The sequence below is a fragment of the Triticum aestivum genome, chromosome 6D, assembly GCF_018294505.1.
Source record: "Triticum aestivum cultivar Chinese Spring chromosome 6D, IWGSC CS RefSeq v2.1, whole genome shotgun sequence".
NCBI classification, from domain to species: Eukaryota; Viridiplantae; Streptophyta; class Magnoliopsida; order Poales; family Poaceae; genus Triticum; species Triticum aestivum.
This window is the reverse complement of record NC_057811.1, coordinates 165351540-165376415: the sequence shown is the minus strand read 5'-3', so window position 1 is coordinate 165376415 and position 24876 is coordinate 165351540. Positions and strand designations below refer to the sequence as shown.

General features: G+C 45.0%; 1 pseudogene; it reads left to right on the top strand.

The window, feature by feature from the left end:
* The first annotated feature begins 11526 nt into the window (after positions 1-11526).
* On the top strand, positions 11527-13311 carry LOC123141391 (desmethyl-deoxy-podophyllotoxin synthase-like; annotated as a pseudogene).
* The last annotated feature ends 11565 nt before the right edge of the window (positions 13312-24876 follow it).

Sequence of the window (24876 nt, the reverse complement as noted above, 5' to 3'; positions counted from 1 at the left end):
TCTGAAACTCCACTGCTGACCTGAGCTCCTCTTTGAGGCCCAGCACAAACCTAGTAACCAGAAAAAGTGTCACTGATTATGGGCTCATACAGCTTAACAGTGTAAACCAGCTGCAGAAACTACTGTTTATATTCTTCGACAGTGTCCACTTGTTTCAACAGCATCAGCTCCTTCATCTTCTTCCTGTACACATCAACATCAAATTCAAGCAGTATCGCCTGACAAAACTGCTCCCACATGTGAAATTCCCCAGACTGTTTGAACGCCTGATACTGATACGTCTTCGTTGTAACTACTTTTCCAAACACTTTTGCCCTTGTTTTGGACTCTAACTTGCATGATTTGAATGGAACTAACCCGGACTGACGCTGTTTTCAGTAGAATTGCCATGGTGTTATTTTTGTGCAGAAGCAAAAGTTCTCAGAATGACCTGAAACTCCACGGAGAATTATTTTGGAATATATAAAAATTATTCACGAAAGAATCAAGGCCAGGGGGTCCACACCCTGTGCACGGGGGTGGGAGGCGCGCCTGCCCCCCTGGGCGCGCCCCCTGCCTCGTGGGCCCCCTGGTGCTCCACCGACCTCAACTCCACTCCATATATTCAAGTTCAGGGAGAAAAAATAAGAGAGAAGGATTCATCGCGTTTTACGATACGGAGCCACCGCCAAGCCCTAAACTCTCTCGGGAGGGCTGATCTGGAGTCCATTCGGGGCTCCGGAGAGGGGAATCCATCGCCATCGTCATCATCAACCATCCTCCATCACCAATTTCATGATGCTCACCGCCGTGTGTGAGTAATTCCATCGTAGGCTTGCTGGACGGTGATGGGTTGGATGAGATTTATCATGCAATCGAGTTAGTTTTGTTAGGGTTTGGTCCCTAGTATCCACTATGTTCTGAGATTGATGTTGCTATGACTTTGCTATGCTTAATGCTTGTCACTAGGGCCCGAGTGCCATGAATTCAGATCTGAACCTATTATGTTTTCATGAATATATGTGAGTTCTTGATCCTGTCTTGCAAGTCTATAGTCACCTACTATGTGTTATGATCCGGCAACCCCGAAGTGACAATAATCGGAACCACTCCCGGTGATGACCGTAGTTTGAGGAGTTCATGTATTCACTATGTGTTAATGCTTTGGTCCGGTACTCTATTAAAAGGAGGCCTTAATATCCCTTAGTTTCCAATAGGACCCCGCTACCACGGGAGGGTAGGACAAAAGATGTCATGCAAGTTCTTTTCCATAAGCACGTATGACTATATTCGGAATACATGCCTACATTACATTGATGAACTAGAGCTAGTTCTGTGTCACCCTATGTTATAACTGTTGCATGAATGATCGCATCCGGCATAATTATCCATCACCGATCCAATGCCTACGAGATTTTCACATATTGATCTTTGCTTAGTTACTTTACCATTGCCACTGTTACAATCACTACAATATTGCTATCGTTACTTTTGCCATTGTTACCGTTACTTCCATACTACTTTGCTACTAAATACTTTGCTGTAGATATTAAGTTATCCAGGTGTGGTTGAATTGACAACTCAGCTGCTAATACTTGAGAATATTCTTTGGCTCCCCTTGTGTCTAATCAATAAATTTGGGTTGAATACTCTACCCTCGAAAACTGTTGCGATCCCCTATACTTGTGGGTTATCAAGACTATTTTCTGGCGTCGTTGCCGGGGAGCATAGCTCTATTCTTTGAGTCACTTGGGATTTATATCTGCTGGTCACTATGAGGAACTTGAAAGACGAGAAAACCAAAATTTATCCCTCAACTACGAGGGGAGGTAAGGAACTGCCATCTAGCTCTGCACTTGATTCTCCTTCTGTTTTGAGTAAACTTGCGACACCTAAGCCTGCTTCTGCTATTAATTCTGATATGTCGCATGTTATTGATGATGCCACTTCTGCTTTGCATGATACTTATGATGAAACTACTTCTATGCTTGATAATACTGTGCCACTAGGTGAATTTCTGGATGAACAACTTGCTAGGGCTTGAGAGAATGAAATTATTGAAACTGATAATATTGATGAAAGTGATGATGAAGATTCTCCCCCTAGATATGAATTGCCTGTTGTGCCTGAGGATTATGTTATGGATGAAGGAACTGCTAGAGATTTTCTTGCTTGCAATGATAGGAGTGATCTTAAGAAATTATTAGCTAAGTTGAAAGAAAAATCTCTGAATGCTAGAATGAGATATGACCCTGCTTTTGCTACTTCACCTATCTTTATTACTGATAAGGATTATGATTTCTCTGTCGACCCTGAGATAATTAATTTGGTTGAATCTCATCCTTTCTATGGCTATGAATCTGAAACTGTTGTGGCACATCTTACTAAATTAAATGATATAGCCACCTTGTTCACTAATGATGAGAAAACTCGCTACTACTATATCCTTAAATTATTTCCGTTCTCATTAAAGGGTGATGCTAAGACATGGTTTAATTCTCTTGATCCTGGTTGTGTGCGTAGTCCCCAGGATATGATTTATTACTTCTCTGCTAAATATTTCCCCGCTCATAAGAAACAAGCTGCTTTAAGGGAAATATATAATTTTGTGCAAATTGAAGAAGAGAGTCTCCCACAAGCTTGGGGGAGGCTTCTCCAATTACTTAATGCTTTGCCTGATCATCCTCTCAAGAAAAATGAAATACTTGATATCTTTTATAATGGACTAACCGATGCTTCGAGAGACCGCCTGGATAGTTGTGCTGGTTGTGTTTTTAGGGAAAGAACTGTCAATCAAGCTGAGTTACTATTGAATAATATGTTGACAAATGAAAATAATTGGACACTCCCTGAACCAACTCCTAAGCCAACTCCGAAGAAAAGGGGTATTCTATTTCTCAGTCCTGAAGATATGCAAGAGGCAAAGAAATCCATGAAGGAAAAAGGTATGAAAGCTGAAGATGTTAAGAATTTACGTCCTGTTGAAGAAATACATGGTCTTAATTCATCACCTATTGAGGAAACACATGGTCTTGATAACCCGACACAGGTAGTAAAGGTAAATTCTCTCTATAGATATGATAAAGCTGAAATCCCGCCTACTAAGTTTGCTAGCCAATACTTGGATGAGTTTGATAACTTTATGGTTAAGCAAGAAGATTTCAATGCTTATTTGGGTAGACAATTAAAACGCAATGCTTATATGATTGAACACTTGAGTGATTATATGTCTAGAGTTAAAGGTGAGCTTAAACTTATTAGTAAACATGCTTCTATGGGTTACCACTCAAGTAGAACAAGTACTTAAAGCTCAGAATGATTTGCTCAATGAATTAAATAGTAAGAATAATGACTTTGCTGTTAGAGTTGCAACTAGAGGAGGTAAAATAACTCAGGAACCTTTGTATCCTGAGGGCCACCCTAAGAGAATTGAGCAGGATTCTCAGAGAAACAATTTAGATGCACCTAGTCCTTCTAAGAGGAAGAAAAATGAAAAATTATAGAACTTTGCATGCTTCTGGTGAACCTGTTCCTGACACACATGAGAATCCCAATGATATATCTATTTCTGATATTGAAACACAATCTGGCAATGAACATGAGCCTACTGATAATGTTAATGATGATGTTCATGTTGATGCTCAACCTAGCAATGACAATGATGTAGAAATTGAACCTGATGTTGATCTTGATAACCCACAATCAAAGAATCAATGTTATGATAAGAGAGACTTTGTTGCTAGGAAGCACGGTAAAGAAAGAGAACCATGGGTTCAGAAACCCATGCCTTTTCCTCCTAACCCATCCAATAAAAAGTATGATGAGGATTTTGAGCGCTTTGGTGAAATGATTAGACCTATCTTTTTGCGTATGCGGTTAACTGATATGCTTAAAATGAATCCTTATGCTAAGTACACGAAAGAAATTGTTACTAATAAAAGAAAGATACCGGAAGCTGAAACTTCCACCATGCTTGCTAATTATACTTTTAAAGGTGGAATACCTAAGAAACTAGGAGATCCATGAGTACCAACTATACCATGCTCCATTAAAAGAAACTATGTTAAAACTGCTTTATGTGATCTTGGAGCCGGTGTTAGTGTTGTGCCTCTCTCTTTATTTCATAGACTTGATTTGAATAAGTTGACACCTACTGAGATATCTTTGCAAATGGCTGATAAATCAACTGCTATACCTGTCGGTATTTGTGAGGATGTGCATGTTGTTGTTGCAAGTGTTACTATTTTAACGGACTTTGTTATTCTTGATATTCCTGAGGACGATAGTATGTCTATTATTCTTGGAAGACCCTTTTTGAATACCGCAGGGGCTGTTATTGATTGCAACAAAGGCAATGTCACTTTTCATGTTAATGGTAATGAGCATACGGTACACTTTCCGAGGAAACAACCTCAAGTTCACAGTATCAACTCTATTGGAAAAATTCCATCGACTATTATTGGAGGTTTTGAATTTCCTCTTCCGACTGTCAAAAGGAAATATGATATTCTTATTATTGGGGACGTGCATATCCCCGTTGAGGTAACCTAGTGCTATTCGAAAATTCTCCGGTTTCATGCGATTCGGAATGAGTTTGTTAACAAGACTTGACCAACCTTGTTAGTGGATTCATTTTGATGAGCATGAGATGGATGAAGTTAGAAAGCACAACTCTCTGTACCCTCATTTTACTTTCTGTTATTTAGATTAAATAAAGCAAAATTAGTATTTTTGTCTGTTTTCTGAATTATCCGTGCAATAAAAAAATACCTCGAAAATAAAAGTTCTCCAAATGCCCTGAAATTGAAATATGATTTTTTCTGGAATATTTATGAATATCTAGCACTGAGAACACATCAGGGGGAGCAAGCACCTGACCACAAGGGTCCAGGGCGCGCCCACCCCCTGGGCGCGCCCCTGCCTCGTGGGCCCCTGGTGGCCCCCCTCCACTTATTCCAGCACCCACACACTTCTTCTTCCTCCCAAAAAAATCACCAGCCAGCTCAAGCATGAGTTCTAGCTCATGTTGCTGCCATTTTTGATCTCCTTGCTCAAAGCTCCACTCACAAAACTGCTTTGGGGGATTGTTCTTTGGTATGTGACTCCTCCAATGGTCCAATTAGTTTTTTGTTCTAGTGCTTTATTTATTGCAAATTTTTGCTGCTTAGGTGACATTGTTCTTGAGCTTGCAAGTCAAATTTATTTGGTCCCAAGTAGTTCTAATGCATGATATAGTCTCTAGGCACTTGTGGGAGCAGTTGCTATTAATTTTGTTGAGTTTGGTTCACTTTATTTGAACTTACTAAAAATTTCAGAAATTTTCAGAAAATAATGAAGAGATTTTTTAGGGGCTCTTCGAGCTGAAGCTTGAAGGATAAGCAAAGTGAAGAAGATAAGAGGCCCAAATATAATCTCCCTCGCACCGCGGAGGTCCGGCCGTGTGAATGTCCTTGTGATGATTTCTTGAGAGCAGACGGGATTCATGATGATTTGTATGATTTGGCTGAGAGTGCAGGCCTCACCGACTTCCTCCGCGACCAGCGTGAACAGTATCTCCTACTCACTAATATCTTTGTGCAAAATTTTCATTTCCATGCTAAGAGGTCACCACCTTCGGTGGATTTCTATTTATATGATTTGTATAAGGAGATGTCCCTCTTTGATTTTTGTGCAGTTTGCAAGTTGCCCTTTACGGGCAGCGTAGAGGAACATCGTAACGATGTGGAAGGGTTTATTGATACAATTAATGTAGGGGAAACAAGGAAGGTTTCCGATGCAAGAATTACTAGCATACACTTTCCTGTTCTACGTTACTTTGTAATATTTGCTAGTAGATGTTTAATTGGTCGCAGAAACTGTGGCAACCTTAGTGCCCCTGATATTGTTATTTTGTGCCATGCCTTGTTCCGTGATAACACATTTAGTATGGGCGCTATTGTTGCAAAGCGGTTAAATCTGAACCGTACGAAGGGCCCCATCTTGGGAGGTATCTTCGCCTTGCGCCTCACTGCACACTTTAACATACCTATTACGCATTATGAGAAAGAAGAAAAGTTGTTGCCTCCTGTTTTTCTAGACTATAAGAGTATGGTAGCACATGATTTTATTGTTAAGAATAAGAAAAAGGAGCTTAACTATAGACTGATATTTGATAAAAATTATTTTGAGACTATTACTTTGCCTGCTCCTTCTTTGTTTAACTTATCTTCAGGCAAGTACCTTGTTCTGCCGGAGGCCATCCATGCCCACCGGAACCAAGCACCAGCTCCAGAACCAGAGCCGGAACCACTACTTGATCCACACCGTCAGTCTGTTTATCAGTGGGATCCGGAGGAGATCGCCAACCAGTGGCATCCCGAGGCTGCATCTCAGTACGACCCCAGTTACAACTTTGGATATCCCCCAGGCTAGCTGTGGCCATAGACCAACTTAGGCAAAAAGCCTAAGCTTGTGGGAGTACGTATTTCTCACCGACATTACATTCATGTTCACACACTCACTCTAGTTGTCGGTGCTCATACTTTTTCATTGTACTATTCATGCTAGTTTATTTTCTTTTTATGCTTTCTTCTTGTGTGTTTGAAAAACCTTAAGAAAAACAAAAAAAATAGTTGTAGCTTTTAGCTAGTTTACTTTCCATGCCTGTAGTAGTAATAATTAAAAGAAAACCCAAAAGATTTCTCGTTCTTCTTTTGCTTGTTGGGATCTTTCTCGTGTAAATAGTTTTATTTCCTTTCTTTTCTTTGGGGGTCGATAGGAGAAGACCATGATGAAAATATAAAGTGGCTCTTATATGCATTATTGTTGATTTAACCAAGATCCCATATTGCCTTGTCTTTTCCTGTTTATTGAATGCTCGCAGATTCCAGCTTAGTCCAATGCACGTGCACTATTATTCTTATCCACACCGTTCGGTCGTGCAAGTGAAAGGCAATAATGATGATATATGATGGCCTGATTGAGATGAGATAAGCTGGTATGAACTCGACCTCTCTTGTTTTTATAAATATGATTAGTTCATCGTTCCTGATTCAGCCTATTATGAATAAACATGTTTGCAGTGACAATTAGAGATTATAGTTGCTTATGCCATGCTTAATTATCTAGGAGTTTATAATGGTTTACCTTGCGTGCCAACATGATATTAAAATGGTTGTGATGTGGTATGATAGGGTGGTATCCTCCTTTGAATGATTCAAGTGGCTTGACTTGGCACATGTTCACGCATGTAGTTGAAACAAAATCAACATAGCCTTTATGATATTTATGTTCATGGTGAATTATATCCTACTCATGCTTGCATTCAGTGTTGATTAATTTTAATGCATGTTCATGACTGTTGTCGCTCTCTAGCTGGTCGCTTCCCCATCTTTTGCTAGCCTTCACTTGTACTAAGCGGCAATATCGCTTGTGCATCCACTTTCATAAACCCCAAAGTTATTCCATCTGAGTCCACCATACCTTCCTATATGCGGTATCTACCTGCCGTTCCAAATAAATTTGTATGTGCCAAACTCTAAACCTTCAAATGAAATTCTGTTTTGTATGCTCGAATAGCTCATGTATCAACTAGGGATGTCTGTATCTTCCATGTTAGGCGGGTTATTCTCAAGAGGAGTGGACTCCGCTCCTCACTCACGAGAAAATGGCTGGTCATCGGGATGCCCAGTCCCATGCTCTAAGCAAATCAAATCAAAATAATTGCAAACAAAACTCCCCCAGGGTTGTTGCTAGTTGGAGGCACTCGTTGTTTCAAGCAAGCCATGGATTGATGCTTGTTGGTGGTGGGGGAGTATAAACTTTACCATTCTGCTTGGGAACCGCCTATAATGTGTGTAGCATGGAAGATATCGAGACCTCTCGGTTGTTATGTTGACAATGAAAGTGTACCACTCAAAATATTATTTATCTCTATTTCAAAAACCAAGCTCTGGCACCTCTACAAATCCATGCTTCCCTCTGCGAAGGGCCTATCTATTTACTTTTATGTTGAGTCATCATCTTCTTATTAAAAGCACCAGTTGGAGAGCACCGCTGTCATTTGCATCGATTACTATTAATTTATATTGAGCATGACCATGACTGGATCTCTTTTACCATGAATTACAATGTCTAGTCAGTCCTTGATCTATAAAGGTGCTCTACATTTATGTTCTGCGGTCTCAGAAATGGCTAGCGAGATACCATCTTGTTATATCATATTATTATTGTTTTGAGAAAGTGTTGTCATCCGAGATTTATTATTATTGCTCGCTAGTTGATTATGCCATTGATATGAGTAAACATGAGACCTAAGTGTTATTGTGCATATGGTTAGTTCATAATCTTTGCTAAAAATTTGAATGCTGGCTTTACATATTTACAACAACAAGAGCAAACAGAGTTTGTAAAAGTTTTCTTTATCACTTTCAGTTTGTCAACTGAATTGCTTGAGGAAAAGCAAAGGTTTAAGCTTGGGGGAGTTGATACGTCTTCATCGTATCTATTTTTCCAAACACTTTTGCCCTTGTTTTGGACTCTAACTTGCATGATTTGAATGGAACTAACCCGGACTGACGCTGTTTTCAGCAGAATTGCCATGGTGTTATTTTTGTGCAGAAACAAAAGTTCTCGGAATGACCTGAAAATCAACGGAGAATTATTTTGGAATATATAAAAAATACTGGCGAAAGAATCAAGGCCAGGGGGCCCACACCCTGTCCACGAGGGTGGGAGGCGCGCCTGCCCCCTGGGCGCCCCCTGCCTCGTGGGCCCCCTGGTGCTCCACCGACCTCAACTCCAATTCCATATATTCACGTTCGGGGAGAAAAAAATAAGAGAGAAGGATTCATCGCGTTTTATGATACGGAGCCGCTGCGAAGCCCTAAACTCTCTCGGGAGGGCTGATCTGGAGTCCGTTCGGGGCTCCGGAGAGGGGAATCCATCGCCATCATCATCATCAACCATCCTCCATCACCAATTTCATGATGCTCACCGCCATGTGTGAGTAATTCCATCGTAGGCTTGCTGGACGGTGATGGGTTGGATGAGATTTATCATGTAATCGAGTTAGTTTTGTTAGGGTTTGATCCCTAGTATCCACTATGTTCTGAGATTGATGTTGCTATGATTTTGCTATGCTTAATGCTTGTCACTAGGGCCGGAGTGCCATGAATTCAGATCTGAACCTATTATGTTTTCATGAATATATGTGAGTTCTTGATCCTGTCTTGCAAGTCTATAGTCACCTACTATGTGTTATGATCCGACAACCCCGAAGTGACAATAATCGGGACCACTCCCGGTGATGACCGTAGTTTGAGGAGTTCATGTATTCACTATGTGTTAATGCTTTGGTCCGGTACTCTATTAAAAGGAGGCCTTAATATCCCTTAGTTTCCAATAGGACCCCGCTGCCACGGGAGGGTAGGACAAAAGATGTCATGCAAGTTCTTTTCCATAAGCACGTATGACTATATTCGGAATACATGCCTACATTACATTGATGAACTGGAGCTAGTTATGTGTCACCCTATATTATAACTGTTGCATGAATGATCGCATCCGGCATAATTATCCATCACCGATCGAATGCCTACGAGCCTTTCACATATTGATCTTTGCTTAGTTACTTTACCATTGCCACTGTTACAATCACTACAATCGTTACTTTTGCCACTGTTATCGTTACTTCCATACTACTTTGCTACTAAATACTTTGCTGCACATATTAAGTTATCCAGGTGTGGTTGAATTGACAACTCAGCTGCTAATACTTGAGAATATTCTTTGGCTCCCGATGTGTCAAATCAATAAATTTGGGTTGAATACTCTACCCTCGAAAACTGTTGTGATCCCCTATACTTGTGGGTTATCAGATACCAAACGGCTGCATTATCTGACAGATACAGAGATACATATGTGACCTTAAAACTATCAGGAATATGATAGAGCCTGAAAAATGCCTCACACTTGTCCAACCATATCCGCACATCTATGCCATCAAACCTAGGGAAATCCATTTTCGGCATCCACTGCCCCTTGCACATGCTCTCATCTACCACATGAAGTATAGGAGGTTGCTGAACATCCTGAATCTCGGGTACCTGAATCGAACGCGATGGTGGTCGCCCTACAGATCGTGGTGCCGCACCGACGATGCCATCTGAGACCTCTGAAGCAGTCGGCGACGAAGCCTCTGGTACTCCTTGCTGCTTGTTCATCTGTGCCGCACGAGCTTGACTCTGTCGCACCTGTCCCAGCGTGTTGTAGGAGAGATCCACCTTGACTTGTACCCGATCGAGACGCGCGCCCTGCTCGGTTAGCTTGGCGTCGAGGGCCTCGAGCTGCGCGCTGAGTCCATCGACGGCGAGCCATTTGCTCTGCGCGGCGCAGATCTCCGCGAACTCCTTCAGCATCCTTTCCTGGAACGCCTCCATCTCGTCCGCGAGGAAGCGCGACTGCGGATTCGGCTTGAATGTCGTCGTGGTCGCCGGTTTCCCCGAATCAACCCACCTCAGATCAGGAATTACGCAGATCGAACCCTAGGTTTGCTGGGTACGAATCGGGAAAAAAATTCCAGTGAAACGCAGCGGCAATGAGCGATGGCTCTGATACCAACTGTCATGCCCTAGGGACGGACGGGATTCGATGGCAGCGAGCCGGAGTAGTAGGTAGGGGACGGGGATCGAAGCTGAGGAAGAAAGAGGGAGAGAAACAACACAAGAGGAGATAAGAGAAAGCGAGAGGCTAGAATGATTTCAATTTCAAACTTCATACCGTACAGCACGCTACTGGCTCACTTATATATCGCGGCTTACAACTCAACACTCGGCCCAGCGGCCCATACATCACACGACCCAAAAGCTCTTTGGCCATCTTTTAAACTCCTCGCGCCTTTGCCCCTGCGATCGCCTCTGTACTTGACTCCTTGTCACTTACAGGAAAAAGTCGCGGCAAGGTGGGTTCTAGTTAGCGGGTTTATGGGGTTTGTTTGCGTCCGGTTCGGTGTGCCCATCAGGTTTTCTGTTGTCTATCCGGATTTGATTGAAACTAAATCTAATTTCAGTCACTTTTTCTTTGTGTTTTTTCTGATCGTTGATTTTCCATCCAGCGGCTCAGAACCAAAGTGACTGAAACAGACAAGAATTTCAGGTACCTGATGCATAGGTGTCCCATCTCTCCTATACCTTGTTCGTCCATATATGAACATGCACCCGTCCCTGCTTGCCTACGCTTCCATTCCACGCATCCCATCTGCACTAGAAACTTTACAGCTAGTGCACAACTTCACACCATCAAGAAGCACGTAACGTGGCCATGTACATACGTGAAAACTAACGTTACTACTCCAGAGTCCAGACATAATCTGCCTCGCCCTGCATGAGCTCGGTTTGGAACGACCTTCACCGGCGCCAAGCTGCCAACTAACAGCCTTTGGCACTAGTGGAGTGGAGCTTGGTTGGAACCAGCTGCTTCCAACCTTGATGGTTGTTTCGTGCACCGCTCCTACGGGAAATGGCTATATAATGAGCAGATCAAATCGCTGGCTAGCTCCATCACCTTAACGCACCAACCATGGCCATGCAGCAACTCGTGTGCTGGCTCTGCGCCTTCCTGGCCCTCCTCCTCCTCAAGCTTATTAAGAAGCGTGGCGCCAGGACGACGGCGCCGGCGCTGAAGCTGCCGCCAAGCCCGTCGTCGCTGCCGTTCATCCACAACCTGCACCACCTCCTCCGCAGCCCGATCGCGCACCGCGCCGTGGCCGACATCGCGCGCGAGCTGGACGCGCCGCTCATGTACCTCCAGCTCGGGGAGCTCCCGGCCGTGTTCGTCTCGTCCGCGGACGCCGCGCGCGAGATGATGAAGGTGCACGACATGAAGTTCGCCTGGCGGCCGTATCCACCCACCATACAGAAGCTGCGCCCCATGGGGAAGGGGATCTTCTTCGCGCCGTACGGCGCTCTGTGGCGGCAGCTCCGCAAGATCTCCATCGTGAAGCTGCTCAGCGTCCGGCGCGTCCACTCGTTCCACCGCGTGCGGGAGGAGGAGGCCGGCCGCCTCGTAGCCGCCATCGCCGCCACGCCGCCGGGAGAAACCGTCAACCTCTGCGAGCAGATCTTTTGGGTCATCGCGGACTCGACGATGCGCACCATGATCGGCGAGAGGTTCGAGAGGAGGGACGAGTTCCTGGTGGTGTTGGCGGACATCGTCAAGATCGCATCGGGTTTCACCATGGCCGAATGGTTCCCGTCATCGTGGCTCGTGCGCGCCTTCGGTGGCACGAGGCGGCGCGGCCACAGGGGCTACCTCACGACCTACAAGCTGGTGGAGAACGCCTACCGGCAGCGACAGAAGCGAAAGGAGGCCATGGCTGCACCGTCGACCAGGAACGCCGTGACGGGAGAGGAGGAGGACCTGATGGACGAGCTCATGAGGATACACGAGGAAGGTGACCTCGAGGTGCCTCTCACCATTGGCAACATCAAGGCTGTCACGATAGTAAGTGTTTTTACTCGTGCTTAATGCACTATTTATTCACTCTGTTGACGAACTAATTAACAGACTAACTGCGCACTTTACAGGATCTCTTTGGCGCCGGGACGGAGACGTCATCAGATGCACTCCAATGGGCGATGTCAGAGCTGATGAGGAACCCGAGAGTGATGCAGAAAGCACAGGCCGAGCTGCGCGACAAACTCCGCGGGAAGCCTACCGTGACCGAGGCCGACCTGGCCGACATGACTTACCTGAAGCTCGTCGTCAAGGAGACCCTGAGGCTGCACCCGGCGCTGCCATTGCTCGTCCCAAGGGAGTGCAACGAGAGTGCAAGATCATGGGGTACGACGTGCCCAAAGGCTTCGTCGTGTTCGTGAATGCATGGGCGATCGGCAGGGACCCCAAGTTCTGGGACGACCCGGAGGAGTTCAAACCGGAGCGGTTCGAGAACTCCACCGTCGACCTCAAGGGGACGGACTTCGAGTTCATACCGTTTGGGGCTGGCCGCAGGCTCTGCCCTGGCCTGGCGTTCGGACTGGCCAGCATTGAGATCGTGCTCGCCGTGCTGCTCTACCACTTCGACTGGGAGCTCCCGGACGGGGTGGCCCCGAGCGAGCTGGACATGACTGAGGAGATGGGCATCACCATCCGAAGGAAGAATGACCTTTACCTGCGTCCAACTGTTCGTATAAAGGTGTAGGTTCTTTTTTCGAAAAGGAGGGTTTACTCCGATCTCGGCCTCTTGCATAATAAACATGTGCTGCATAGTTGCCTTGCATCGTCAATGGTGACGGGTTTGCCCGATGTACTACCTGTTTATCATGACTTGAATAAAATAAGCATGAGGTTTGTTCCGTGGGACCGGCTATATATGCTGCCTAAAAATAATTTCATTGTAAATCAATTTTGTCTCTCCGGTGAAATTTGATTATTTTTGTCTAAGTTGATTATGTCCCGGTCATTGGATTGAAAATCCATGGTTTGGCACCTCTTTTCCTTCTCGAACGGGTAAATTGCATAAAACCACCATTTTAATAGCTAGGTTTGCGAAAAACACTAGTATACAGTTTCTCTACAGAAAACACCACATCTTGCGTAATGTTTTGCAAAAACCACTGATCGGTGGATTTGGCTTGTTTAAGTGTGTTATGACAAATGGGGTCTGTTTTCTGCAAACACCACATCCGTTGCTGCACGTGGCCCGTCCCTCTCCCCCAACCCCCCCCCCCCCCCCCCCGCGCCGCCTGGCCGAGGAGCGGTCTTCCACCATGCGCCGGTGGGTCTTGGTCTTGATGGAGCCGGCGTCCCCCGCCCCTTCCTCCCCGGGCCGCCGGCGTCGTGCCCCCAACCGGATCCTGCCACATCGGCCTCCACTATCCCCGTCCTGCACCGGATCCGACGGGAATGCCTCGACCAACTCGGTGTGGTGAGCGCGTGGGGCTATAGCAGGAGGACGACGACCGATGCAGCAAGGGCGGCCTACCGTTCCTCGATGCTCCGGCGACCGCGATGATGGCCAACACGTCAGGTAGCGCGACGGGAGCGGCGTCCTCGAGCCACCGCCAAAACGCCTCCATGGCCGGGACGAGCTCGTGGGCCTTGCTCGCGGCCGTGGCCACAAAGCGCTGGACGAGTGGCCAAAAGTCGGCGACGGCGTTCTGCACCCACCGCCGACGAGAAGTCGGACAATGTGCCGCCGATCTGCTACAGAATGAGAAGCGGGGGCTAATTGTGTTTTTCATTTTTGATTTAGGGGTGTCTATGTAAAATTATGGGGTCTAGTTTGTAATTGTAGCTTAAAACCCACCTGGCACAAAACGTTACACCACGTAGGCAAAAACAAGCCCCACCTATCATAAACTCACTTAACAGAGCCAAATCCGCCGATCAGTGGTTTTGGCAAAACCATTACGCAAGATGTGGTGTTTTCTGCAGAGAAACAGTATCCTAATGTTTTTCGCAAACCTAGCCCTCAAAGTGGTGGCTTTATGCAATTTACTCCTTCTCCAACCTAACCCCTTCTTTTTCCTCCTCCGGCTGCATCGGAGCGCCGAGATGCGCCAACCGATGGTAGTCCCTTGCTTTCATCTCTCTCGCAACTAGCGAAATCAATCCTTGTCCTAAGACATGAACACACTAGAATTGGAAGACTCGTAGCCCTAGCCGCACAAGCAGTGCCGGCCTGTCAGGCTGCATAACGGACACGACCGAGGAGCTTAGTTTCAGTATGTGGCGGGGAAGATTCCTCCCCTGCCTCCTCTAGTTTCATGGTGCGGGAGTTGGTTCTCATCCATGGCTAACAGCAGGGAGGGTTGCAATGATGGGTTGAGTGAAGGAAATATGCCCTAGAGGCAATAATAAAGTTGTTATTTATATTTCCTTATATCATGATAAATTTTTATTATTCATGCTAGAATTGTATTAACCGGAAACTTAGTACATGTGTGAATACATAGACAAACAGAGTGTCACTAGTATGCCTCTACTTGACTAGCTCGTTGAATCAAAGATGGCTATGTTTCCTAGCCATAGACATGAGTTGTCATTTGATTAACGGGATCACATCATTAGAGAATGATGTGATTGACTTGAACCATTCCATTAGCTTAGCACTTGATCGTTTAGTATATTGCTATTGCTTTCTTCATGACTTATACATGTTCCTATGACTATGAGATTATGCAACTCCCGAATACCGGAGGAACACTTTGTGTGCTACCAAACGTCACAACGTAACTGGGTGATTATAAAGGTGCTCTACAGGTGTCTCCGATGGTACTTGTTGAGTTGGCATAGATCGAGATTAGGATTTGTCACTTCGATTGTCGGAGAGGTATCTCTGGGCCCTCTCGGTAATGCACATCACTATAAGCCTTGCAAGCAATGTGACTAATGAGTTAGTTGCGGGGTGATGCATTACGGAACGAGTAAAGTGACTTGCCGGTAACGAGATTGAACTAGGTATTGAGATACCGACGATCGAATCTCGGGCAAGTAACATACCGATGACAAAAGGAACAATGTATGTTGTTATGCGGTTTGACCGATAAAGATCTTCGTAGAGTATGTAGGAACCAATATGAGCATCCAGGTTCCGCTATTGGTTATTGACCGGAGACGTGTCTCGGTCATGTCTACATAGTTCTCGAACCCGTAGGGTCCGCACGCTTAACGTTCGGTGACAATCGGTATTATGAGTTTATGTGTTTTGATGTACCGACGATAATTTGGAGTCCCGGGTGTGATCACGGACATGACGAGGAGTCTTGAAATGGTAGAGGCATAAAGATTGATATATTGGACGGCTATATTCGGACACCGGAAGTGTTCCGGGTGATTTTGGAGAAAACCGGAGTGCCGGAGGGTTACCGGAACCCCCCGGGAGAACTAATGGGCCACATGGGCCTTAATGGAGAGAGAGAGGGCCTGACAGGGCAGGCCGCGCGCCCCCTCCCCCTCTGGTCCGAATTGGACTAGGGAAGGGGGGTGGCGCCCCCCTTTCCTTCTCCCTCTCCTCCTTCCTTTCCCCTCCTAGTAGGAGTAGGAAAGGGGAGTCCTACTCCTACTAGGAGGAGGACTCCTCTCCTGGCGCGCCCCAAGGGTCGGCCGGGTCCCCCTTGCTTCTTTATATACGGGGGCAGGGGGCACCCTAGAACACACAAGTTGATTTTTTCCAGCCGTGTGCGGTGCCCCCTCCATTATAATCCACCTCGGTCATATCGTTGTAGTGCTTAGGCGAAGCCCTGCGCCAGTAACTTCATCATCAACATCATCACGCCGTCGTGCTGACGAAGCTCTCCCCCGACACTCTGCTAGATCGTGAGTTCATGGGACGTCACCGAGCCGAACGTGTGCAGATCGCGGAGGTGCCGTACCTTCGGTGCTTGGATCGGTCGATCGTGAATACGTACGACTACATCAACCACGTTGTCATAACGCTTCCGCTTACGGTCTACGAGGGTACGTAGACAATACTCTCCCCTCTCGTTGCTATGCATCACCATGATCTTGCGTGTGCGTAGGAATTTTTTTGAAATTACTACGTTCCCCAACAGTGGCATCCGAGCCAGGTTTATGCGTAGATGTTATATGCACGAGTAGAACACAAGTGAGTTGTGGGCGATAATAGTCATACTGCTTACCAGCATGTCATACTTTGATTCGGCGGTATTGTTGGATGAAGCAGCCCGGGCCGACATTACGCGTACGCTTACGCGAGACTGATTCTACCGACGTGCTTCACACACATATGGCTGGCGGGTGTCAGTTTCTCCAATTTTAGTTGAATCGAGTGTGGCTACGTCTGGTCCTTGTTGAAGGTTAAAACAACACATAATTGACGAAATATCGTTGTGGTTTTGATGCGTAGGTAGGAACGGTTCTTGCTCAGCCCGTAGCAGCCACGTAAAACTTGCAACAACAAAGTAGAGGACGTCTAACTTGTTTTTGCAGGGCATGTTGTGATGTGATATGGTCAAGACATGATGCTAAATTTTATTATATGAGATGATCATGTTTTGTAACGAAGATATCGGCAACTGGCAGGACCCATATGGTTGTCGCTTTATTGTATGAAATGCAATCGCCATGTAATTGCTTTACTTTATCGCTAAGCGGTAGCGATAGTCGTAGAAGCAATAGTTGGCGAGACGACAACAATGCTACGATGGAGATCAAGGTGTCGCGCCGGTGACGATGGTGATCATGACGGTGCTTTGGAGATGGAGATCAAAGGCACAAGATGATGATAGCCATATCATATCACTTATATTGATTGCATGTGATGTTTATCTTTTATGCATCTTATGTTGCTTAGTTCGACGGTAGCATTATAAGATGATCTCTCACTAAATTTGAAGGTACAACTGTTCTCCCTGAGTATGCACCGTTGCGGAAGTTCGTCGTGCCGAGACACCACGTGATGATCGGGTGTGATAAGCTCTACGTTCACATACAACGGGTGCAAGCCAGTTTTGCACACGCAGAATACTCGGGTTAAACTTGACGAGCCTAGCATATGCAGATATGGCCTCGGAACACTGAGACCGAAAGGTCGAGCATGAATCATATAGTAGATATGATCAACATAGTGATGTTCACCATTGAAAACTGCTCCATCTCACGTGATGATCGGACATGGTTTAGTTGATATGGATCACATGATCGGTTAGATGATTAGAGGGATGTCTATCTAAGTGGGAGTTCTTAAGTAATTTGATTATTTGAACTTCAATTTATCATGAACTTAGTACCTGATAGTATTTTGCATGTCTATGTTGTTGTAGATAGATGGCCCGTGTTGTTGTTCCGTTGAATTTTAATGCGTTCCTAGAGAAAGCGAAGTTGAAAGATGATGGTAGCAACTACACGGACTGGGTCCGTAACTTGAGGATTATCTTCATTGCTGCACAGAAGAATTACGTCCTGTAAGCACCGCTAGGTGCCAAACCCGCTGCAGGAACAACGCCAGATGTTATGAACGTCTGGTAGAGCAAAGCTGATGACTGCTCGATAGTTCAGTGTGCCATGCTTTACGGCTTAGAACCGGAACTTCAACGACGTTTTGAACGTCATGGAGCATATGAGATGTTTCAGGAGTTGAAGTTAATATTTCAAGCAAATGCCCGGATTGAGAGATATGAAGTCTCCAATAAGTTCTACAGCTGCAAGATGGAGGAGAATAGTTCTGTCAGTGAGCATATACTCAAAATGTTTGGGTATAACAATCACTTGGTTCAACTAGGAGTTAATCTTCCTGATGATAGTGTCATCGACAGAGTTCTTCAATCACTGCCACCAAGCTACAAGAGCTTCGCGATGAACTATAATATGCAATGGATGGATAAGACAATTCCCGAGCTCTTCGCAATGCTAAAGGCTGCGGAGGAAGAAATCAAGAAGGAGCATCAAGTGTTGATGGTCAACAAGACCACCAGTTTCAAGAAAAAGGGTAAAGGGAAGAAGGGGAACTTCAAGAAGAACGTCAAGGAAGTTGCTGCTCAAGTGAAGAAGCCCAAGTCTGGACCTAAGCCTGAGACTGAGTGCTTCTACTGCAAAGGGACTGGTCACTGGAAGCGGAACTGCCCCAAGTATTTGGCGGATAAGAAGGATGGCAAGGTGAACAAAGGTATATGTGATATACATGTTATTGATGTGTACCTTACTAATGCTCGCAATAGCACCTGGGTATTTGATACTGGTTCTGTTGCTAATATCTGCAACTCAAAGCAGGGACTACAGATTAAGCGAAGATTGGCTAAGGACGAGGTGACGATGCGCGTGGGAAATGGTTCCAAAGTCGATGTAATCGCGGTCGGCACGCTACCTCTACATCTACCTTCGGGATTAGTTTTAGACCTGAATAATTGTTATTTGGTCCCAGCGTTGAGCATGAACATTATATCTGGATCTTGTTTGATGCGAGACGGTTATTCATTTAAATCAGAGAATAATGGTTGTTCTATTTATATGAGTAATATCTTTTATGGTCATGCACCCTTGAAAAGTGGTCTATTTTTGTTGAATCTCGACAGTAGTGACACACATATTCATAATGTTGAAGCCAAAAGATGCAAAGTTGATAATGATAGTGCAACTTATTTGTGGCACTGCCGTTTGGGTCATATTGGTGTAAAGTGCATGAAGAAACTCCATTCTGATGAACTTGTGGAATCACTTGATTATGAATCACTTGGTACTTGCGAACCATGCCTCATGGGTAATATAACTAAAACTCCGTTCTCCAGGACAATGGAGCGAGCAACAAATTTATTGGAAATCATACATACTGATGTATGTGGTCCGATGAATGTTGAGGCTCGCGGCGGGTATCGTTATTTTCTCACCTTCACAGATGATTTGAGCAGATATGGGTATATCTACTTGATGAAACATAAGTCTGGAACATTTGAAAAGTTCAAAGAATTTCAGAGTGAAGTGGAAAATCATCGTAACAAGAAAATAAAATTTCTACGATCTGATCGTGGAGGAGAATATTTGAGTTACGAGTTTGGTCTTCATTTGAAACAATGCGGAATAGTTTCACAACTCACGCCACCCGGAACACCACAGCGTAATGGTGTGTCCGAACGTTGTAATCATACTTTACTAGATATGGTGCGATCTATGATGTCTCTTACTGATTTACCGCTATCGTTTTGGGGTTATGCTTTAGAGACGGCTGCATTCACCTTAAATAGGGCACCATCTAAATCCGTTGAGACGATACCTTATGAACTGTGGTTTGGCAAGAAACCAAAGTTGTTGTTTCTTAAAGTTTGGGGCTACGATGCTTATGTGAAAAAGCTTCAACCTGATAAGCTCGAACCCAAATCGGAGAAATGTGTCTTCATAGGATACCCAAAGGAGACTGTTGGGTACACCTTCTATCAGAGATCCGAAGGCAAGACATTCGTTGCTAAGAATAGATCCTTTCTAGAGAAGGAGTTCCTCTCGAAAGAAGTGAGTGGGAGGAAAGTAGAACATGATGAGATAACTGTACCTGCTCCCTTATTGTAAAGTAGTTCATCACAGAAATCTGTTCCTGTGACTCCTACATCAATTAGTGAGGAAGCTAATGATGATGATCATGTAACTTCAGATCGAGTTACTACCGAACCTCGTAGGTCAACCAGAGTAAGATCTGCACCAGAGTGGTACGGTAATCCTGTTCTGGAGGTCATGTTACTTGACCATGACGAACCTACGAACTATGAGGAAGCGATGATGAGCCCAAATTCCGCGAAAATGGCTTGAGGCCATGAAATCTGAGATGGGATCCATGTATGAGAACAAAGTGTGGACTTTGGTTGACTTGCTTGATGATCGGCAAGCCATCGAGAATAAATGGATCTTCAAGAAGAAGACCGACGCTGACGGTAATGTTACTGTCTACAAAGCTCGACTTGTTGCAAAAGGTTTTCGACAAGTTCAAGGAGTTGACTACGATGAGACCTTCTCACCCGTAGCGATGCTTAAGTCCGTCCGAATCATGTTAGCAATTGTCGCATTTTATGATTATGGTATTTGGCAAATGGATGTAAAGACTGCATTCCTGAATGGATTTCTGGAAGAAGAGTTGTATATGATGCAACCTGAAGGTTTTATCGATCCAAAGGATGCTAACAAAGTGTGCAAGCTCCAGCGATCCATTTATGGACTGGTGCAAGCATCCCGGAGTTGGAATAAACGTTTTGATAGTGTGATCAAAGCATATGGTTTTATACAGACTTTTGGAGAAGCCTGTATTTACAAGAAAGTGAGTGGGAGCTCTGTAGCATTTCTAATATTATATGTGGATGACATATTGTTGATTGGAAATGATATAGAATTTCTGGATAGCATAAAAGACTACTTGAATAAGAGTTTTTCAATGAAAAACCTCGGTGAAGCTGCTTATATATTGGGCATCAAGATCTATAGAGATAGATCAAGAAGCTTAATTGGACTTTCACAAAGCACATACCTTGATAAAGTTTTGAAGAAGTTCAAAATGGATCAAGCAAAGAAATGGTTCTTGCCTGTGTTACAAGGTGTGAAGTTGAGTCAGACTCAATGCCCAACCACTGCAGAAGATAGAGAGAAAATGAAAGGTGTTCCCTATGCTTCAGCCATAGGCTCTATCATGTATGCAATGCTGTGTACCTGACCTGATGTGTGCCTTGCTATTGGTTTAGCAGGGAGGTACCAAAGTAATCCAGGGGTGGATCACTGGACAGTGGTCAAGAACATCCTGAAATACCTGAAAAGGACTAAGGATATGTTTCTCGTTTATGGAGGTGACAAAGAGCTCGTCGTAAATGGTTACGTCGATGCAAGCTTTGACACTGATCCGGATGACTCTAAGTCACAAACCGGATACGTATTTATATTAAACGGTGGAGCTGTCGGTTGGTGCAGTTCTAAGCAAAGCATCGTGGCAGGATCTACGTGTGAAGTGGAGTACATAGCTGCTTCGGAAGCAGTAAATGAAGGAGTCTGGATGAAGGAGTTCATATCCGATCTAGGTGTCATACCTAGTGCATCGGGTCCAATGAAAATCTTTTGTGACAAATACTGGTGCAATTGCCTTGGCAAAGGAATCCAGATTTCACAAGAGAACCAAGCACATCAAGAGACGCTTCAATTTCATCCGCGATCAAGTCAAGGAAGGTGACATAGAGATTTGCAAGATACATACGGATCTGAATATTGCAGACCCATTGACTAAGCCTCTCTCACGAGCAAAACATGATCAGCACCAAGACTCCATGGGTGTTAGAATCATTATTGTGTAATCTAGATTATTGACTCTAGTGCAAGTAGGAGACTGAAGGAAATATGCCCTAGATGCAATAATAAAGTTGTTATTTATATTTCCTTATATCATGATAAATGTTTATTATTCATGCTAGAATTGTATTAACCGGAAACTTAGTACATGTGTGAATACATAGACAAACAGAGTGTCACTAGTATGCCTCTACTTGACTAGCTCGTTGAATCAAAGATGGCTCTGTTTCCTAGCCATAGACATGAGTTGTCATTTGATTAATGGGATCAAATCATTAGAGAATGATATGATTGACTTGACCCATTCCGTTAGCTTAGCACTTGATCGTTTAGTATATTGCTATTGCTTTCTTCATGACTTATACATGTTCCTATGACTATGAGATTATGCAACTCCCGAATACCGGAGGAACACTTTGTGTGCTACCAAACGTCACAACGTAACTGGGTGATTATAAAGGTGCTCTATAGGTGTCTCCGATGGTACTTGTTGAGTTGGCATAGATCGAGATTAGGATTTGTCACTCCGATTGTCGGAGAGGTATCTCTGGGCCCTCTCGATAATGCACATCACTATAAGCGTTGCAAGCAATGTGACTAATGAGTTAGTTGTGGGATGATGCATTACGGAACGAGTAAAGAGACTTGCTGATAATGAGATTGAACTAGGTATTGAGATACCGACGATCGAATCACGGGCAAGTAACATACCGATGACAAAAGGAACAACGTATGTTGTTATGCAGTTTGACCGATAAAGATCTTCATAGAATATGTAGGAACCAATATGAACATCTAGGTTCCGCTATTGGTTATTGACCGGAGACGTGTCTCGGTCATGTCTACATAGTTCTCGAACCCGTAGGGTCCGCACGCTTAACGTTCGGTGACGATCGGTATTATGAGTTTATGTGTTTTGATGTACCGAAGATAGTTCGGAGTCCCGGATGTGATTACAGACATGACGAGGAGTCTCGAAATGGTCGAGGCATAAAGATTGATATATTGGACGGCTATATTCGAACACCGGAAGTGTTCCGGGTGATTTCGGAGAAAACCGGAATGCCGGAGGGTTACCGGAACCCCCCCCCCCCCCCGGAGAACTAATGGGCCACATGGGCCTTAGTGGAGAGAGAGAGGGCCGGCCAGGGCAGGCTGCGTGCCCCTCCCCCTCTGGTCCGAATTGGACTAGGGAAGGGGGGGCGGCGCCCCCCTTTCCTTCTCCCTCTCCTCCTTCCTTTCCCCCTCCTAGTAGGAGTAGGAAAGGGGAGTCCTACTCCTACTAGGAGGAGGACTCCTCCTCTCCTGGCACGCCCCAACGGCCGGCCGGCCTCCCCCTTGCTCCTTTATATACAGGGGCAGGGGGCACCCTAGAACACACAAGTTGATTGTTTCCAGCCGTGTGCGGTGCCCCCCTCCACTATAATCCACCTCGGTCATATCGTTGCAGTGCTTAGGCAAAGCCCTGCGCCGGTAACTTCATCATCACCGACATCACGCCGTTGTGCTGACGAAGTTCTCCGTCGACACTCTACTGGATCGTGAGTTCGTGGGACGTCACCGAGCCGAACGTGTGCAGATCGCGGAGGTGCCGTACCTTCGGTGCTTGGATCGGTCGATCATGAAGACGTACGACTACATCAACCGCGTTGTCATAACGCTTCCGCTTACGGTCTACGAGGGTACGTAGACAATACTCTCCCCTCTCGTTGCTATGCATCACCATGATCTTGCGTGTGCGTAGGAATTTTTTTGAAATTACTATGTTCCCCAACATTGAGGACAACCACAATTGGATATGGCATGGAGGTCTGACAGTGCTTTGTTGTGTGGCTTGTCAGGTTGTGATAAGGCCAAGGTGTCACAATCTTCCAACGATGGGTAACTATTGCTCGGTGGAGAAAGACTTTGATGACCCGACTACAAATGGGTGACCATATTGTACCTTAGCAATCGCTAAACCAACCTTCTGGAGGTTACTGACGATACCGAAAGCATGATCAGCCCGACCACAAAGGTCTATTCCTGCAAGCAACCGAAGAACGAGCAAGAGTATGATAAAAAACAATCTGAATATTATGGATATAGATAAAGTATTGATAAAAGTGGGGTTCCAAAAACAGTCTTGGCATGGTCGTTGGACACAAGCGAAGTACACGAAGTTACAACGGTGACTAACTGTTAACTAAACAAAACCCAAAGAAATTGCTATGAGTTTGATCTACTCATATACAACTAAGGGGTGGCGGCCAAGAGGGTAGAAGAACGTCCAAAGGCAGTCAAAACCTAACCATAGGTCCTACAAGGCACATGGGCCCAAGTGGAGATGACACAACACCTTTGTCTGTCCTCACCAGGTCATGGCAGCATGTCATGGAGGCGAGCAATGGTGGTGATCATAGTGAGGTGGTGTGGCATGCAGCATCGTGGCTCTTCCACTAACAAGCGCCATTGGGCATGACACACGTGGTGGCGGATACTGCTAAGTGTTGTTATGGCGCACGACATCCATCTACCATGTGGCGGTGATGTCTTCTCTTTCGCTGGGAAGATGGGCATCATAAGGAAGAACTTGTTGACCGAAAGCAATAGGGTGATGTCTTCTCTTTCGTTGAATTTTTGTTTGGCCGACAAGTTCCGTGCAAGTGAGACAGTGTAGAGTTGTACGACCTAGTTGCGACATCGAGGTTGTATTATCTGGGCTGAAAATCTATGATTTAGCCCTCTAGCTAGATCTCGTATGTGCTTTGTATCCTTATTGCAAGAGCTCAAAGTTCTACTTCGGGAATCATAGCCCTAGGTTTGACTTTGGTTGAACCAACTAACATCGGCATTTGAGCATCAATTCTTTGTTGAAGGCACTGTCTTGAAGTTTGCTCCTTTGTTCTGTCACGTGTGGCTTGTTGTTGAATTATCAAACATAGTTATGGAGTTGGTGGTAGGTTTGTGGGGAGATTATACTATGAGGTAGGTCCAATAATGTGGATGACCTTGGGTTTTTCTTTTCTTTTTCGCAAGACGAATTTTTCGGCATCTATGCTAAGCATTATTTTATACTACTTACTAGCCAGTTGCTTGTGCTACATCGCAAAACCAAAGGAAACACGATGTAATTTACTTTACTCAAAAAAAATTGTAGGATACCTTAGA